General features: G+C 52.1%; 1 protein-coding gene across 1 annotated transcript in view; it reads right to left on the reverse strand.

Moving 5' to 3' along the window:
* The window catches only part of LOC127050317 (myosin-11-like), an 86,805-nt gene extending 69,616 nt beyond the window's left edge, over positions 1–17,189 (reverse strand). The window contains exon 1 of the mRNA XM_050952163.1: positions 17,121–17,189. The gene's annotated coding sequence lies outside the window, so the exon portion shown is untranslated. The remainder of the gene's footprint in view (positions 1–17,120) is intronic.
* Between the last annotated feature and the right edge of the window lie 1,668 nt (positions 17,190–18,857).

The following is an 18,857-nucleotide window of genomic DNA, read 5'->3' on the forward strand; positions in this document are numbered from 1 at the left end:
GTAATGTGACAAAGTTCCTCTTCTACCTTGGTGGGTCCTGCACTCATTGACAGATTTGCTCACCTCAGTGATCCTCCCCAGAGTCTGGATCAATTCCTCCTGTGTCTGATCAGGAGTTGGGAGGTTTGGGGGGGAACCTGGGCCCATCCTCTACTCCAGGTTCCAGCCCAAGGCCCTGTGGACAGCAGCTGTCTATAGTGCCTCTTGTAACAGCTGCATGACAGCTATAACTCCCTGAGCTACATCCCCATGGCCTCCTCCAAACACCTTCTTTATCCTCACCACAGGACCTTCCTCCTGGTGTCTGATAATGCTTGTACTCCTTAGTCCTCCAGCAGCACACCCTCTCACTCTCAGCTCCTTGTGCCTCTTGCTCCCAGCTCCTCACACGCACTTCCTCTCCTCTTCACCTGACTGGAGTGAGCTCCTTTTTAAACCCAGGTGCCCTGATTAGCCTGCCTTGACTGGCTCAGGTGATCCAATCAGCCTGTCTGTCTTAATTGGTTCTAGCAGGTTCCTGATTACTCTAGTGCAGTCCCTGCTCTGGTCACTCAGGGAACAGAAACCTGCTTCTTCAGTGGCCAGTAGATCTCCCTTCTATTCCTCTGCTGCAGAAGGAAGGAGGGAGAGGGCTGCTGCTGCTGTTCCTGCTGAGCACTGGGCCCTCGCTGCTGCTCTTCCTGCTGCTCCCTTGGCTGGGCCAGACACCATCACTTCCATCCCCGCCTCCCCACTTCTCTGCTACCCTTTAGTTGGCTGGCTGCTGATCCCCTCACCCTCAACTCCTGCTGTTGCTCCACTTACAGCCCGGGGGGGAGGGGTGGGAAGGCTGCTGGCCTGCTTCCCAGAGAAGAAGGGGAGTGAGGGGCCCTTGCTCTTGTTGCTGAGGACACCATCTGAGCGGGGTCCCTCCTGCTTGGACACCAGACCACCACCACCTGGAGCTGCTGGGACTACTGTGGCTGTTGCAGGGGAGCTGTTGGAGCCCCGAGGAGGAGAAGAGGACCACCCACTGCTGGAAGACCACGTAAGGACCGCTGTGGAGGAGGCTTTACTGGACTGAGTCTTTTTCAAACTGTGCTCTTGTGGTGGGGGTTTGGATTGTGTCTGTTGGGGTACCAGGGGTGTGGCGTGGAGCCTGCCCCTGGTCCATCTGTGTTCCCCTTTGCCCCCACCACCATTGTTGCCCCTCCACCACCCCCGCTGGCTGTTTTCCTTCTGCTTCGGATTCCTGCCTCTGTGACTGAGCTGCTCGCCTGGCTCACCATGTCCACTTCCATCATTTGGGCCTGCAGCAGCCAAGCATTGACTTTTGCACAAGTGCCCGTGGGTGCACCTTCTCTCCCGGCCCCCTGGACTGACTCCCTTTCCTTTGCCACATTTGTCCGCCCCACCTGTTTCCCTCTGCAGCCCTGATAGTCCTGCTTCAGCCCTGCAGCTAGCCCCATGGTCCCTCCATCCAATTCCCAGCTCGCTCTTCCCCACCACCAACCTGTGATCCCCCAGCCCTGATTGGTCCCTTCCCTTTTGCGCCCATGCCCCCTCCCATGCACTTGTGCCCTTCCTCCATTTGAGTTTGCCCTTGTTCGCTGCACTCCCTTATGCCGTTGGCCCCCTATATCCCCTAGTGCAACTGGAGGAGCTGGAATCCCCTCTGAATCGGTGACCTGACACCCTCCCACCCCTAGGTCCTTGGTTGCTCCCCACGCCCCTTTAGCCTTCCCTTTTTGGCACCTTCCTCTCCTGCCTGCAGCCTAGCGGGGAGGAGTGGTCGCCTCCTCTCCCTCCCCTCCCCTCGCTGTTTGTCCCCCTCCCTGCTCTCGTTATGGCAGGGGACGCGGCGGGGGAGACCCCTCGCAATGCTCCCACCGCCCCTCCTCCACCTACCCCCGTGTCCATTCCCCAGGCCTCTACCTCGACCCCGCTGCTGGTCCACCTGCCACCACCCCTGCGGAGGCACCAGCAGCAGCGAGTACCGGGGAGACCTCCGCTGCTGCCACATCCCTCACCCCTTCCAATTTGGGGGGAGCCCCCCCCAGCCGGTGGAAAAGGTCGGGGTGGGAAAAAGGGTAAGGGCCCCGCCAAAAAGGCCAGGCCCTCCATCTCCTGATACCAGGGCTACCGCCCAAACCATAGTGGCTGAGCCCGGCATCGTTGGGGGTCTCCTTCCCACTCCCCAGATCTCTGAGCCTAACCAGGAAGGGTCACCTTCCAGCGGCCCGACTACTGAGGCTCAGGACCCTACTTCTGCCCACCTCCCCGGTTCCCCTCCTGATCCCTGCCCTACTCCTGTCCCCTGCCCTATTCCTGATGCCAGCCCTGTCCTTGTCCCCTCCACCTCCCGTGCTGCCAGTGCCACCCCTGGGGATACCCCCCAGGGAGCGGCTTTAGTTGTTTTTCCCCATCCCGACCCATCAGGGGCTGCTGTTTTCCTTACGCTGCCCCCGTTGAACCGGGGAGTGGGGCAGGTCGCGTGGCATCAGCCCATAGGACACCACATCGGGGGTCTGCCTCCTGCCTGCCCGCCTTGATGGGCCATGGGGCTGTGACAGGGGCCCCACTAGGGGACAGTTGTAGATCAGTGACCCTGCCCCGCCCATGCGCTGAAGGACCATGCGCTGAAGGAGGAGCTGCGGGAGTTCCTTGAGGATGTCCGTGGCTCCCGTAACAAAGTCCAGCTTGCGCTCCAGCGGTGGGGGGTTTTCCATCAAGTCCTCCGGGTCGCAAGGGCCCTCATGGGGGAGGGTAAGAGGACCGGGAAGCAGGCCGCCGCGGCCTGCCAGCGGGTCCGCCTCTTCCGCGACTCTTTACTCACCTACGGAGTAGGTCACAGATTGCTGCACGGCCCGACAGAGGCTGTGGGTGTCTGCCGGCGAGGATCCCCCCCAGCCCTCCTCATGGCACCAATCATCTTGGCCACATTAAACGCTCGGGGCTGTAGGATGGGTCTCTGCAGGAGCCAGGTGCTCCCCTTCCTCCGGGAGGGGGGGTACTCTGTGGTTTTCGTACAGGAGACCCATACGGATCCGGCTGCTGAAGCTAGCTGGCAGCTGGAGTGGGGGGACGGGGTCTACTTTAGCCACCTCTCGGTCCGCATGGCTGGAGTGGCGACCCTGTTCTCCCCCGACCTATGGCCCGAGGTGCTGGGGGTTGCCAAGGCTGTGCCAGGTCGCCTGCTGCACCTCCGAGTCCGCATGGAGGGGCTTGTGGTTAATCTCGTCAACGTTTACGCCCCGACATTGGGCCCGGAGAGGCTACGTTTTTATCAGCAGGCGTCCGCCTTCCTCGGCTCCCTGGATCCTCGTGAGTGCCTGGTCCTGGGAGGGGATTTTAACACCACCCTCGAGGAACGGGACCGCTCGGGGACCGAGCAGTGCCTGGCCGCCGCGGACGTCCTCCGGGAGATCGTCGAACGCCACTCCCTGGTGGATGTCTGGCGCGACTACCACCCGGACAACGTCTCGACGTTCACCTTCGTCCGGGTGGAGGCCCATCGGTCGTGCCACTCCCAGCTAGACCGTATTTACCTGTCACGTTTCCACCTTTCACGGGCCCACTCCTCCAGCGTTCGGCCGGCCCCCTTTTCGGATCACCACCTTGCCACCGTGACGGCCTCTCTCTGCGCGGAGAGGCTGGGGCCAGCCTATTGGCACTTTAATAATAGTTTGCTGGAGGATGCGGGCTTCGTGGCGTCCTTCCGGGAGTTCTGGCTGGCCTGGCGAGGGCAGAGGCGTGCCTTTTCCTCGGTGCGGCAGTGGTGGGATGTGGGGAAGGTGTGCGCCCGGCTCTTCTGCCGTGACTACACCCGGGGCACCAGCCGACGGAGGGATGCGGCGATAGGGCAGTTGGAGCGGGAGGTCTTGGAGCTGGAGAGGCGTCTGGCCACCAGCCCCGAGGATCCACCCCTCTGCGGAGCGTGCCGGGAGAAGCGGGAGGAGCTCCGGGCCCTCGAAGACCATCGGGCCCGGGGTGCTTTTGTTCAATCCCGCATCCACCTACTTCGGGAGATGGATCGCGGCTCCCGCTTCTTCTACGCCCTGGAGAAAAGGAGGGGGGCCAAGAAGCACGTCACCTGCCTCCTGGCGGAGGACGGCACCCCCCTCATGGATCTGGCGGAGATGTGCCAGAGGGCCAGGGCCTTCTACACCACTCTTTTCTCCCCGGATCCGACCGATCCTAACGCTTGCAGAGTGCTCTGGGACGGGTTCCCGACGGTCAGCACGGGTGACCGGGACCGGCTAGAGCTGCCTCTCACTCTGGCCGAGTTCTCGGAGGCCCTCCGTCGCATGCCCACCAATAAATCTCCGGGCTTGGACGGGCTGACCGTGGAGTTCTACCGCGTGTTCTGGGATGTCCTCGGCCCAGACCTGGTCACCGTCTGGGCCGAGTCTTTGCAGAGCGGGGTCCTCCCTCTCTCATGCAGGCGAGCCGTGCTGGCCTTATTGCCGAAGAGGGGGGACCTCCGCGACTTACGGAATTGGCGTCCCATCTCGCTCCTCAGCACGGACTACAAAATCATTGCGAAGGCCATCTCCATGCAGCTAGGGTCCATGCTCGCAGACGTGGTCCATCCAGACCAGACCTACACCGTCCCGGGCTGCACCATCTTTGATAACTTGTATCTGGTCCGGGACCTTCTGGAATTAGGGTGTAGGGATGGTCTGTCGTTCGTCCTCTTGTCCCTGGATCAGGGGAAGGTGTTTGACAGGATGGATCACGGGTATCTCCTGGGCACTCTGCGAGCGTTCGGCTTCGGACCCCTGTTTGTGGGTTTTCTCCAGGTGCTGTACGCTTCTGCAGTGTCTGGTCAGGCTCAACTGGACCCTGACCGAACCGGTCAGCTTCAGGCGGGGAGTGCGGCAGGGGTGCCCCCTCTCGGGCCAGCTGTACGCTCTGGCGATCGAGCCCTTCCTCTGTCTCCTCCGCAAGAGGTTGATGGGGTTGGTGCTTTGGGAACTGGGGCTGCGGCTGGCCCTGTCGGCGTACGCTGACGATGTGCTCCTCGTGGTCCAGGACCCGGGGCGACTTGGCGCGAGTGGTGGCTTGCCAGGCTGTGTACTCGGCGGCCTCCTCCGCCCACGTCAACTGGGTCAAGAGCTCTGGCCTGGTGGTCGGGGACGGGTGGCAGGCGAGCTCCCTCCCACCCACGCTTCAGGCCATCCGGTGGAGCGTGGGTCCGCTGCTCTATCTCGCAGTTTAACTGCCATGCATCCGTCTCCTCCGGAGAACTGGCAAGATTTGCAGGGCAGGGTGACGGAGCGGCTCCGGAAATGGACAGGACTACTCCGGTGCCTCTCCCTTCGGGGGAGGGCACTGGTGCTTAATCAACTGGTCCTGTCCATGCTCTGGTACCGGCTCAACACCCTGGTCCCGGCCCCGTATTTCCTGGCCAACCTCCGGACGACGATTCTGGAGTTCTTTTGGCCAGGGATGCACTGGGTCTCTGCAGGGGTCCTCCACCTGTCCCTGGAAGAGGGGGGGCAGGGCCTGAAGTGCTTACGCACACAGGTCCATGTCTTCCGCCTCCAGGCCCTGCAGAGGCTCCTGTTTGGTGCAGGTAGTCCGGCATGGAGCGTATTGGCGCACGCCTTCCTCCGCCGCTTCCGAGGGCTCTGATACGACCGGCAGCTCTTTTACCTCCATCCGAGAGGTCTTCCGCGAGACCTCTCCGGGCTGCCGGTCTTCTACCAAGACCTCCTCCGGACCTGGAAGCTCTTTTCAACGACCAGGTCCATGGCGGCCACCGTGGGGGTTGACCTCCTCGCGGAGCCCCTGCTACACAACCCCCAGCTTCGTGTGCAGGTGGCGGAGTCCCCCGCAGTGTGCCAGAGGCTGGTCTTGGCGAGAGTCACCAGGGTCGGAGACCTCCTGGACTACGACCGGGGAGACTGGCTGGATCCCCTGACGTTTGCTCAGCGCATGGGGCTCTCCAGACCTCGTACTTCCCGGCGCGTACTTCAGGAGGTGAAGGTTGCTTTACTGTCCGCTGCTCGGGCTTACCTCGACCGGGTCCTGCGAGAGGACACGCCCCGCCCACCCTAGGCCCCGTGGACATTTTTATTGGGCCCCTGCCCCATGGACCCAATCGGCCCCCTCACCCTTTCACTGCCAGCCGGCTGCATGATCTGCAGCCGGTTCTGTTCCAGACCGCACCATGGAAACATCTGTACATGCTCGTGCTCCACACCCTTCACTACCTCACCCTCGCGTCCCGCCCCGATACCAAATGGCGGGACCTCCTGCCACCTCTCGAGGGTGAGGAACCCCGGTGGGCCAGCTAGTACTCTGCCCTGGTCCCGAGGCCCGCCGGGGATATCAGTTGGCGGCTCCTTCACGGGGCTGTGAGCACGGCGTGTACTTGGCGCGGTTCACGTCTATCCCTAGCACCTGCCCTTTCTGTGGTGAGAAGGAGACCTTGGCACACATTTATTTGGAGTGCGCCAGGTTGCAGCCCCTGTTTCGGCTCCTCCTGAATATTTTCTTGCGTTTTTGGTTGCACTTTTCCCCTCACCTCTTAATCTACACGCTCCCCATCCGGTGGCCCCACAAAGTCGCGGGATCTCCTTCTCAACCTCCTCTTGGCCCTGGCCAAACTGGCCATCTACACCACCAGGAAGAGGAGGTTGGCTGACGGGATTTCCTGTGACTGTAGGGCCTATTTCCGTTCCTCCATCCGCTCACGCATCCGGGCAGAGTTCCTCTGGGCGGCGTCCACTGGTTCCCTTGACGCCTTCGAGGAGCAGTGGGTGTTGTCCGGGGTTCTCTGCTCGGTGTCCCCATCAGGTTCCCTTCGTTTAGCCCTATGACCTCACTCCCGATCCTGTTTTTTCATTAGTTGTCCCCCGTGATTACTTGGTGTCCCAGACCTGTGGGTCCTCCCCTTAGGCTGGGGGGGAGGTCCTTTAGAAGTGGGCGGGCTTCACCCGCTCACCCCCGCTGGATGCCAATAGGACCCACGCTTCAGGCCATCCGGTGGAGCGCAGGTCCGCTGCTCTATCTCTGCATTTACCTTTCTGCCACGCATCTGTTTCCGCCGGACAACTGGCACGGTTTAGAGGGCAGAGTGACGGATCCACTTCAGAAATGGATAGGACTACTCCGGTGCCTCTCCCTTCAAAGGAGGGCGCTGGTGCTGAATCAGCTAGTCCTGTCCATGCTCTGATACCGGCTCAACACCCTGATCATGGCCCCAAGTTTCCTGATGACGATTCTGGAGTTCTTTTGGCCTGGGATGCACTGGGTCTCTGCAGGGGTCCTCCACCTGTCCCTGGAGGAGGGGGGGCAGGGCTTGAAGTGCCTACACACTCAGGTCCATGTCTTCCGCCTCCAGGCCCTGCAGAGGCTCCTGTATGGTGCAGGTAGTCCGGTGTGGAGCGTATTGGCGCATGCCTTCATCTGCCGCTTCCAAGGGCTCCGCTACTACCGGCAGCTCTCTTACCTCCATTCAAGAGGTCTTCCGCGAGACCTCTCCGGGCTGCCGGTCTTCTACCAAGACCTCCTCCGGACCGGGAAGCTCTTTTCAACGACAAGGTCCATGGCAGCCACCGTGGGGGCCGATCTCCTCATGGAGCCCCTGCTACACAACCCCCAGCTTCGTGTGCAGGTGGCAGAGTCCCCCGCAGTGTGCCAGAGGCTGGTCTTGGCGAGAGTCACCAGGGTCGGAGACCTCCTGGACTACGACCGGGGAGACTGGCTGGATCCCCTGACGTTTGCTCAGCGCATGGGGCTCTCCAGACCTCGTACTTCCCGGCGCGTACTTCAGGAGGTGAAGGTTGCTTTACTGTCCGCTGCTCGGGCCTATCTCAACCGGGTCCTGCCAGAGGGCACGCCCCGTCCACCCCAGGCCCCGTGGCCCTTTTTATCGGGCCCCCGCCCCATGGACCCAATCAGCCCCCTCACCCTTTCACTGCGAGCCAGCTGCACGATCTGCAGCCGGTTCTGTTCCAGGCCGCACCAAGGAAACATCTGTACACGCTCGTGCTCCACACTCTCCACTACCTCACCCTCGCGTCCTGCCCCCATACCAAAGGGCGGGACCTCCTGCCACCTCTTGAGGGTGAGAGGCCCTGGTGGGCCAGCTTATACTCTGCCCTGGTCCCGAGGCCCACCGGGGATGTCAGTTGGCAGCTCCTTCATGGGGCCGTGAGCACGGGCATGTACTTGGCGCGGTTTACCCGTCTCCAACACCTGCCCTTTTTGTGGCATGACAGAGACCCTGGCGCACATTTATTTAGAGTGCGACAGATTGCAGACCCTGTTCCGGCTCCTCTTGAATCTTATGTTGCGTTTTTGGTTGCACTTTTCCCCTCACCTGTTTATCTACGCACTCCCCATCCATGGTCCCACCAAGTCATGGGATCTCCTTGTCAACCTCTTCTTGGTCCTGGCCAAACTAGCCATCTACAAAACCAGGGAGAGGAGGTTGGCCGATGGGATTTCCTGCGACTGTGGGGCCTATTTCTGCTCCTCCGTCCGTTCACGCTGTGACGATGCGGTTCTGGCAGGACCCAAACTGAGAGTGCCAATTTAGGACCAATTGCTCAAACAGGGCAGTCACAGCCCAAGGCTGGGGTTTTTCCACCTCTAAGGCAAACCAAACCAGGCAGACAAAAAGGACTTCGGTTTCACCCCACTGGCTAACCACAAGTCACACAAGCAATTTCCTTAGACACTCCAGTCTCCCAGTATCACCACCAGTGCCACCCATCCTGGGGATGAATGGTTATGAAAACCAACATCCCAGTAAAAGAAAAAGGTTCTCTCGATCCCAAAGGACCAAGTCCCAGACCCAGGTCAATATACACATCAGATCTTACCCACAAATCATGCTGTTGCCAATCCTTTAGAATCTAAAATCTAAAGGTTTATTCATAAAGGGAAAAAGGCAGAAATGTGAGCTAGAATTGGTTAAATGGAATCAATTACATCCAGTAATGGCAAACTTCTTAATTCAGGCTTGTAGCAGTGATGGAGTAAACTGCAGGTTTAAATCAAGTCTCTGGAGTACATCCCCCGAGGGGATGGGTCATCAGTCCTTTTACGTAGAGCTTCAGTTTGTAGCAAAGTCCCTCCAGAGGTAGGAAGCAGGATTGAAGACCAAATGGAGATGAGGCATCAGCCTTATATAGGCGCTTCCAGGTGTAAGAACATGTCTTTGTCCTTACTGTGGAAAATTACAGCAAAATGGAGTTGAGTCACATGGGCAAGTCCCTGCACACCCTGCTGAGTTACAAGGCGTATCTGCCTCCTCTCAATGGGTCAATTGTGTAGCTGATGGTCCTTAATGGGCCATCAAGCAGGCTCGGCAGAGCTAACACCAACTTGTCTGGGGTGTTTCCCAGAACTGCAGCACCAATTTGAAATACAGACAGTATACAGCCAATATTTATAACTTCAACTACATAATGATACAGACAGCATAATCATAACCTGGTCTTAGACACCTTATATGACCCCCTTTACATAGGATTTGGTGCCACTACAGGACCTTGGTTGCAAACCATGTTCTATATGGTCCCAGTTTATATCAATAATGTCACACACGCATCCAGGCAGAATTCCTCTGGGCGGTGTCCGTTGGCTCCCTTGACACCTTGAAGGAGCAGTGGGTGTTGTCCGGGGTTCTCTGCTTGGTGTCCCCATCAGGTTCCCTTCGTTTAGCCCTGTGACCCCACTCCCGATCCTGTTTTTTCATTAGTTGTCCCACGGAATTAGTTGGTGTCACAGAGCTGTGGATCCTCCCCTTAGGCTGGGGGGAGGTCCTTTAGAAGTGGCTGGGCTTTGCCCACCCACCTCCTGGATACCAGTAGGGCCAGACTCCTGTACCCCACTGGTCTGGGTCTGTCACAGTAAGCATCACACATTAAGACATACCATAGTGTCTCATGGAAGTTTGCACTTTCTTGAAGCATTGGGACCAGCACTCCTCAGTGCATCTACAATTCAGAGAGCTTTTGCTGGGGAAATCCCAAAAGGTTTGGCAGCTGGGAGGAGGCAGGACTGTCACTGCAGGGGGTGGGGGGGATCTAGCTGAGGCTGGACAGCCGGAAGTGGGTAACTGCAGAATTCTGAATGGCTGATCAGTAGATAGGGAGGAGGATACACAGCTGCTATGAAGCAGGTGGGCAAGTTTATGTAATGTGCAACTTAAACATTTGTATATGACCTGAGATTAAACATAAGAAATTTTAGGCCCCAACTTGGCAAATCACTGATACACATGCTTATTGAGGGCCTTAATACAAAATGAAAATGTTAAAGAAATTTATGAACATCTTAAAGAAACAATTTGAAATGAATGGCTTGCGTAAGCATAAAATTAAGGCAAAAGAGAAATAGCTTGATGCTCTGCTACCTTGCCCCTTAAGTAGTCATATACACCTGTGTAAAGCTGGAGTAAAATTCTACCACTAGTGTAAGTTCCTAGAGAATTCTGATTTGGCCACATGTTCCACTTGTTTTGCACAGGTGTACAAAGGTGTAAGGCAATGGAGAATCAAGCCAAAGTATTCTAGAATTTTTCAAAGGCAATAGTTGGGCAAACTCAAGAAGTAGGCAAATACCTATCTTGTCTAGATCAATACCAAATCTTTTTTTTTTTTTTTACTTTTAGCCCACCATTCATTTCATAAATTTTGTAATTCTTTTCAAAGAACTATAAAAAAGGATAGCATGAAATTCTAAATACACAGAAATAAGTAATTATTTTGTTCTTTTGTTGTTTTCTTATTCCATATTCCACTGATGATGGAAATACCCAAATAGCGTTCATGAAGTAATAAAAGAACAGATGACAACACACTCTTCAACATTTATACTAATAATAAATAATATTTTGCATTCAAGTTATAGTGCCTTTCACCGGAAGAACTCAAAGCACCAAGTATAGTGGTAGCAATTTTCAGAGTAGTAGCCATGTTAGTCTGTATCCGCAAAAAGAACAAGAGTAGTTGTGGCACCTTAAAGACTAACAAATTTATTGTGTCAGCAGGAGAGAAAAATAACTGTTTGTAGTGGTAATGAAAATGTCCCACTATATCCTTATCTCTTTGCCAAGTGCTGGAAATGGGCCATTTTCATTACAACGACAAACAGTTATTTTTCTCTCCTGCTGACAACAGCTCATCTTAACTGATCACTCTCCTTATAATGTGTATGGTAACACCCATTGTTTCATGTTGCTTGTGTGTGTGTATATATATCTTCCTTCTGTGTTTTCCACTACATGCATCCGATAAAGTGAGCTGTAGCCCACGAAAGCTTATGCTGCAATAAATTTGTTAGTCTCTAACGTGCCACAGGTACTCCTGTTCTTTTTGGTAGGCAGTTATAACTCCTATTTTTAAAATGAGTAAACTGATGCGCAGGGATATAAAGTGACTTGCCCAAGGTTACTAAGGGTGACATGCACTCCATCCTAGTGTTGAGTCCCTGGATCCTCCAACCCCTTCCCTAGCTCATCCTCTTTGTGGCTTTGCGTGCTGGCTTGTCAAGGGCCACTAGAGACCCCTTCCATTGGGTGCTGAGGCTAGACAGGCAAAGTTTGTGGTGCTGGGCCACCCTCAGTCTCCTGCATGGTCTCTGTGCATACTTTGGCTTAAGTGGCATAGAGGTCTACCACAAATAGATCTCACCAACAAGAAGAAAAGAAGCCAGATCTCCATCCCCTGGTCTAACCTCTAGAACTGTGGTCCCCAAACTCTGGGGCACGGCCCCCCAAGGGGGGTGTAGAGGAACATCCTGGGGGCCACAGTGCAGCCCAGGCCAGCACCCATGGTGGGTCCAGCCCCACTCTGCTCCCAGCTCTGCTCTGGCCCCGCCCTGCCCCAGCTGCAGCTGCCGGCCCCCACTCCCAACCCCTGCTCTTGGCCGCCAGACCACACTCTTGGCCCCAGGCCTCCAGCCACTGGCACACTGCCCCCACTCTCAGCCCCCAGCCCAACTGTGACTCCGCTCCCGGCCCAGGGAAGCGTGAACACATTCCATTCCAATTCTCAAGCTGTCAGTCACTCAATATATTAACTGATACAATCTTTAAAAATACAGCCAGTTCCTGGGGCCAGATTAAGGCAAGGGCTTTTGGGGCTGCAGCCAAGGGCCCTGGCTCAAGGGGGACCCTGTAAAAATAAATCACAGGCAGCGACCTTCAGAGAGCTCAAGCTGCCTGGCCTGGCCCCACACCACTCCCAGAAGTGACTTGCTGCTGACATGTCTCTGAGGTCCCTGGCGGTCGAGAGACAGCTCCGCGCGTTGTCCTTGCCCCCAGCACCGTACTCACAGCTGCGGGGGTGGCATTAGCGGGCACAAGCAGCACACAGAGACACGCTGTTCCCCTTCCCCTAGGGGCATGCAGAGATGTCCTGCATCCCAATCCCCTGCCCCAGATCAGAATCCCCCTCCTGCACCCCAATCCCCTGCCCCAGCCCACTCCTACACCAAACTCCCTCCCAGACCCCGCACCTCCTCTTGCATCCCAATCCCCTGCCTCAGCCCTCTCCTGCACCAAACTCCCTCCCAGGAAAAAAGACTTGTATACAGGGGCCCTACAAAATCTAATAGCCCCATGCCCACAGGAGAGTTAATCCAGCCCTGTCAAGTATAATTTCCAATTTTGGACCTTAGCGTCCAAAATATGGGTACTAGCATGAATTCCCCTAAGCTTAATTACCAGCTTAGATCTGATAGGCCGCCACCAATCAGGAATTTTTAGGGCCTGATACCCTCTGGTCCCCCCAAAACCTTCCCAGGGGACCCCAAGACCCAGATTCCTTGAGTCTCACAACAAAGGGAATAAGCCATTCCCTCCCCCCTCCCTTCTTCCTCCCAGCTCCTTCCCGCCCTGGGAACACTAGGAGATCGCCTGATTCAACTTTTTGAATCACCACACCGAGAGGAGTGTTATCTTCCCCCTCACCCAGAGGCAATACAAGCTGCATGAATATAACACAAAGAGAAAATTTATCCTTCCCTTCTCCCCACCAATTCCCTTGAACCTTAACTAGGAGAAAAAAGTTAAACAGGTCTTAAAAGCAAAACTTTTAATAAGAAAGAAAGAAAAAAGTAAAAGGTTTATCTCTGCACTTTAGATGGTAAACAGTTACAGGGTCTTTCAACGTATAAACAATAAAAAGAAACTTTTTCCAGCAGAAACACAATTTTAGCTACTTCCAGCAAGTACACATATGTAAATGAAAAAAAAAACAACTTAAAAGACTATGACCGCCCTTTCTTACTCACAATTCTGAATAGATAAGAGACTGTAGCAGGGAGATTGGCAGAAACCTGGTTGCACCTCTAGTCCCATCCAGGACCCAGAGAGAACAAAGCCAAACCCAAAACCCACAAACAAAGGCTTCCCTCCACAAGATTTGAAAGTATCTTGTCTTCTGATTGGTCCTCTGGTCAGGTGTTTGGGGTCCCTGTTTGTTAACCCTTAACTATCTGTTTATGACAAGCCCTGCCAGTTCCCAGCACATCACACGTTCTCCTGCCACTTAAGTGTCTTCTCCATGTACTCCTCTCAACATATAGAGGGCAATAATGTCACTGACTTCATTGTAGAGTTAGATGACAGTAAGATTACAAGACAAGGGATCCTTTTGTCGGTAACTTTAACACTCAGTTTATCCATGAAGAAGTGTATAAAACATAAGCTGTCAGTCTTCACATGATGTAAAGCCAAATTCTACTCTCAAATGTGCTTAGATGGTGCTTAGTGAGTTCAGCATTAGTAGCATACATCCTAAAGTAGATGTTTATCCTAAGAATCCACACACATCCTCCAGTGAGTCTGCTGTCCCTGACTCTGAAGGCATAAGTGAGACAGGTACTGAGACATTCAAAAGCAATAAGGAAGTGACAAAGTAGAGGATTTAGAAACATCCCTCAGTTTAGATTTATTTTTCCCATTAGCCATCCCAAGGGTAAGGAGGGTTAGTTCTGCACAATCTCATAACTGACAGGAATAGCACCAGCATCAAAAGAGGTTCCCGATCATCTCCGTTTTATTTTAAAATAATTTGAGTAAAACATTTCTGTAATGAAAGTGTGAGTTTATTTCAGGGAGATTACAGCTATCCTGATCTGAACAAATTAAAAATAAAGCTGACGGGGGAGCAGGTTTTGCATTTAACACTACTCCGTTCAGTTAAGCTATCTAAAGGTTCAAAAGATAAGGTGCACAGGAAATACATTAGAAAACAAAGATAGGTGAGTTTTGACTGAAGACCACTCAAAACACCCAATGACCTTTTGATCTGCTTGTGAAAAATGTCCCAGTTTGTTCCCAAGAATGTTTGCAAACATGTAAAAATATAACTGAGTTCTCTCTCAGTTCATAATAAAAATGGAAGAAAATTGTAAAATAATGGTCCAGCAATGGTATGCTCTGCACTGAGCAGGAGAAACCGCTTCAATCTCAGAAGCCACTTCTCTTCTCCCTAGTCGAAATGATGAGGGAGGAAGGGGAAGGAGTCTTGTCTTACTCAGTGGGAGAGTAGGCTGACAGAATCTAGTGATGGTCCTGACTAATTCTGCTCAGTCAGAAGAATAATGGACTCATATCAGACTGCACCAAGAAGCAAAAATTGTTCATCCTCTCTCTCAGGACTTCCAGGGCAGCAAAGTGGGTTATATTTACACAGGGATGCCAACACTCAGAACCAAATGGCAATGCACAGTTCTTGTCATGTTAGGGTTTCCCATGATTGAAGGAATTGAATGTGTAAACTCCCTGGGCCCCAAATATTACTTCTCTTCTCTTTGCTGTCTCTTTGCCATGTATCACAGCAACGGGCCATCAGCACCCTCTTTCTTTTTAAAAACAACAATAAAAGGGCATATAAAGGCTTAAATAAGTGAATTCTTGAGGTTTTAGGAGTGATTACATGTTGGATTTATCACCCCTGACAACAATAATCTTTTAGAAGACCAATCAAATTCTTTAAAGAATCTTTTCTTTATTTTAGTTCTTTACTCTCCCTTTCAGTGTCCAATGCTGCCCTCATCACTCAGACAAAACAGTCACTGAACTCAAGGTCAGGCCCTCAAATATGGATTTTTTAAAACCCTTTCCCCTTTGCTGTCTTAAAACATTATTGTATCATCTGAATTCGGATAACAGAGCCAGTATTTTTAACAATATTTCTTTCAAACATTTTTCCCACCTCTTTTTCCCCTTTTTTGTAAGTACCCTTGGAATAGCTCATTGATATTGGCTTTTCTTCCTATTAACCCTACTCATTTAGTTTCAGTGTCCTTTTAATTTATCTGCTTAAGAGTCTTATAGACTTTTTCAGGAAGGATTTTCTTTTGTAGGATTGAGCCCAAATTCTGGCCTTTGTTGACAGTTTCAGCTGAGACACCAGCATTTGACTGGACATGAAAACTGAACTACACTCTCATTTCTAGAGTTATTCCCTTCAGGTCACAGGTAAGGCACACTAGTGGGGCTGTGTTTTAGAATACACAATAAGCAAAGAATCCTGTGGCACCTTCTAGACTAACAGATGTTTTGGAGCATGAGCTTTCGTGAGTGAATACCCACTTCGTCGGATGCATCCGACGAAGTGGGTATTCACCAACGAAAGCTCATGCTCCAAACCGTCTGTTAGTCTATAAGTTGCCACAGGATTCTTTGCTGCTTTTACAGATCCAGATTAACACGGCTACCCCTCTGATACAGAATACACAATGTGGCTCCTAGATTTGTGGTTAAACTAAAATAATGAAGAAGTGCTGGTAGTGTCTCCCTAAAGTATCACACATACTTTGAAAGCCTACCTTGCTTTCAGTTTTGGCAGCTAATATGACTGCAGTGAATTTACAAACCTTAGTAGTACTGGGCATAGGGGTTATTTAAGACAAGAGATATTGCCATGGAGGAGAAAAATGGACTTGGTATCACTTATGGCACTACTGACCCTACATATGCCAATAATCAAGTGATTAGTAGTGGCAGCACTTGTGAGGAATTCTGAAGGCAGTTCTGTCCCTATTCCTCCTAGTGGGTGTCACCTTCATGATAAGGCACCTACGGAGATCAAGCCAGGATTAGAAGAGGAAAGGAGCCATCAAGAAGATAAAAGCATTCTCATTCTTTTAACACTGTTATATGTGAACCTGAAAAAACACTGTGGATTCTTCTCACCAACACTGCTACTCCCGCTACAAAGAGCAATCAGAGTGTATTCTCTGTCATAAAGACTAATTGTACAGCACAGCTGGAGTCTGTATTCACAGCACCCTCACATCCCAAGGTCTCTAGGCTTACGACTAAACTAGTCAGCTGGTTGATTGTCCCATCTACCCCTCAACAGAAGTGTAAGGATAGCAGAGATCTGTGTAAACTCCTAGAGTAAACACAACTGTCTCAGTTGCAGGCTTGGTAAACAATTTTTTGGCAGGATGGTAGCCACACACAAAAAAACTAAGCACAAAAAAGGCAGCAGGATAAAAAAAATCTCGATTGGTATAGAAAGAAAGATGTATCTGAAAATGATCTGTGAACATCCAAATTATTATAATAATAGGAAGAATACTTTGCATGTATTTCTCATCCAAGAATTCAAGCTATGACTGCATTATTTAGATATTTTTCATCTTTTATCTTATATGTTTGGAAAAGATACAGATAAAATGTGTTTAATTTTTTTTTAATTTCATGCAGGTATAGTTTAATTTCTCTTTTGCTCAGAAATTATCAGAACACAGTTCATTCTCTGATAACATTACGCCTTGGTTAGTTTGCAGGTAGATCGACCCAACAGAAATATTTTAAACAAAGTGTAGTTAGATACATAATTTAAACACAAGTGATTACAGGTACTTTTCATAAAGTTACTAACTTTTAAAATAACCACATATTTGTACAGGACCGCACAGACACACACACACCACATACGAACGCACAATCCACACAGATGCACGCTCGGCTCACACCCCGCTACAGACATTCACACTGCACACGGAGGCAGACACGCCTGCGCACGTACCCAGCCCTGCAGACACCCAGGACATGCCCGGACATTAAGACGCACACACGCATTTGCACCTAGACACACGGCGCGCATCCACATAAACACGGATGCTGCCCCGGCTCTGTGCCTGCCTCCCTCCCGTACCGTGTCCTGGAGCTTTTTCCTGCGGCCGTCGGAGACTCACGACTTGCGTGTGGGCTGAACCTGCGCCGCCGGCTCCTGGGCTGGGGTGCGGCGGCTGCTACCAGCACGAGAGCCGGGGACTGGGCTCCGATCCCCCGGGCGCCGTCGCACTGAGCAGGGACAGGCTCTGCACGCGCCCTCCTACGCACCAGAGCGCAGCGTGCGCCTGAGCGGGGCAGCGGGCTCCTTCCGCGCGCCTCTCCCTGCAGCCTCCTGTGGGGGAGCGGGGGTTGCTGCTGCATCAGGCTGTGGGGAGTTCTGAGGGGAACTTCCCTGTATCCCTCACAGAACCACACTCAGCAAAACCCTCCACTTGCTCCTGCCTCCCCTACCCACTGACTGAAAATGATCCTCCTCCAAATGGGGGGATTCTCCTGCCTCCAGACAATGGGAGTGGCTTGTGGCAGGCCTGGCAGAAGTGCTACCCCTTGCCCCCAACCCACACACCCTTGAGGGGACTGAACCCTCCAGACTCATTACAGCATTGGTAACCAGCTGTTAGAAATGCTAGACCCCACTCATGCATGCCCAATGGGGATGCATCTTGGACCCATGAGAGGTGCCCTAGGGTAGTCTATCCTCCAGGATTGGCCTGGAGTCTCCCAGGATCAGCATCGATCTCCTGGTGACCATTGAAAACAATCCAGGAGATTTTAATAGGATATTTTATAAAAATGACATTACATCATTGGGGGTGGGCAGGGAATCTCCCGGAATAGCTTCGGTCAGGGTTGGCAACCCTAACCACCTGCATATGGAGGGCAACATCCACAGATGCCACCATTTCACCCTCAAAATACTCAGCGCTTACAACTGAAGGGGAACCAGGCCTACATTTTGCCCCCATTCTGAAGGCCAAGAAGAAGGGAGAATTGGAGGGGACCAAGAAGGGCAGTCAGAGACAGGGAAGAAAACTGAAGAACGGAGACAGTCTAAGGGGGGCAGGTGGAGGAGAATAAAAGGGAGGTAGAAATGGAACTTGAGAAGGGGTTGGTTGTGGAAGAGATTACCCAGAGTAAGAAAGGGAGAAAAGAAAGAAAGAGGGGAAAGTGAGGAGAAAGACCAATATCAGAAGAGAAAACAAATATCAGGAAGAAAAATAGGTTTGAGAGAAACATAAAAGGGATGAAAAATTAAGTTGAGTGAAAACCTGGACACTGAAGAAGAAAGAACAAATATTGCTTAAGAATAGCAGATAGTAGGAAGGAGAACAAACTAGGGGAGCAGTACCTTTTGGTAAAATTGTATGGAAAGTTTGTTTTTTACAATAGTTTAGATCTATCATTTATGGGTGATTTGGTTATTTGTAGCAAAAAAAATCTTAATTTTTTTCCAACTTCGGACAGGAAGGGGGGGAAATAAATTTGAATCAATTTGGCAGCTATGCAAGCAGGAGGATTTAACCTAAAATAATAGCATCTCTCTAAAAGTGCCCTGGTTACTGTCATTTTAAACCCTGGTTTTCGGGCACATATAACTTTCTCCAAAATTTCCCCTTTGAACAGAAATTTTTCCTGTTTGTCTTTATTACCAAATGAAAATTTGGAGGGACATTTGATATAATCCTTTTTGGCCCTTTTTGACATATATGAACATAATCCCTAGAGTTTTTCATTAATTAAAATATTTCTGAACTGCTATTCCAGATTGGCTTTTTAAAATTTATTTATTTATTTATTGTATTTGATAATTCCAAAA

The sequence above is a fragment of the Gopherus flavomarginatus genome, chromosome 4 (genome assembly GCF_025201925.1).
Source record: "Gopherus flavomarginatus isolate rGopFla2 chromosome 4, rGopFla2.mat.asm, whole genome shotgun sequence".
Lineage (NCBI taxonomy): Eukaryota > Metazoa > Chordata > Testudines > Testudinidae > Gopherus > Gopherus flavomarginatus.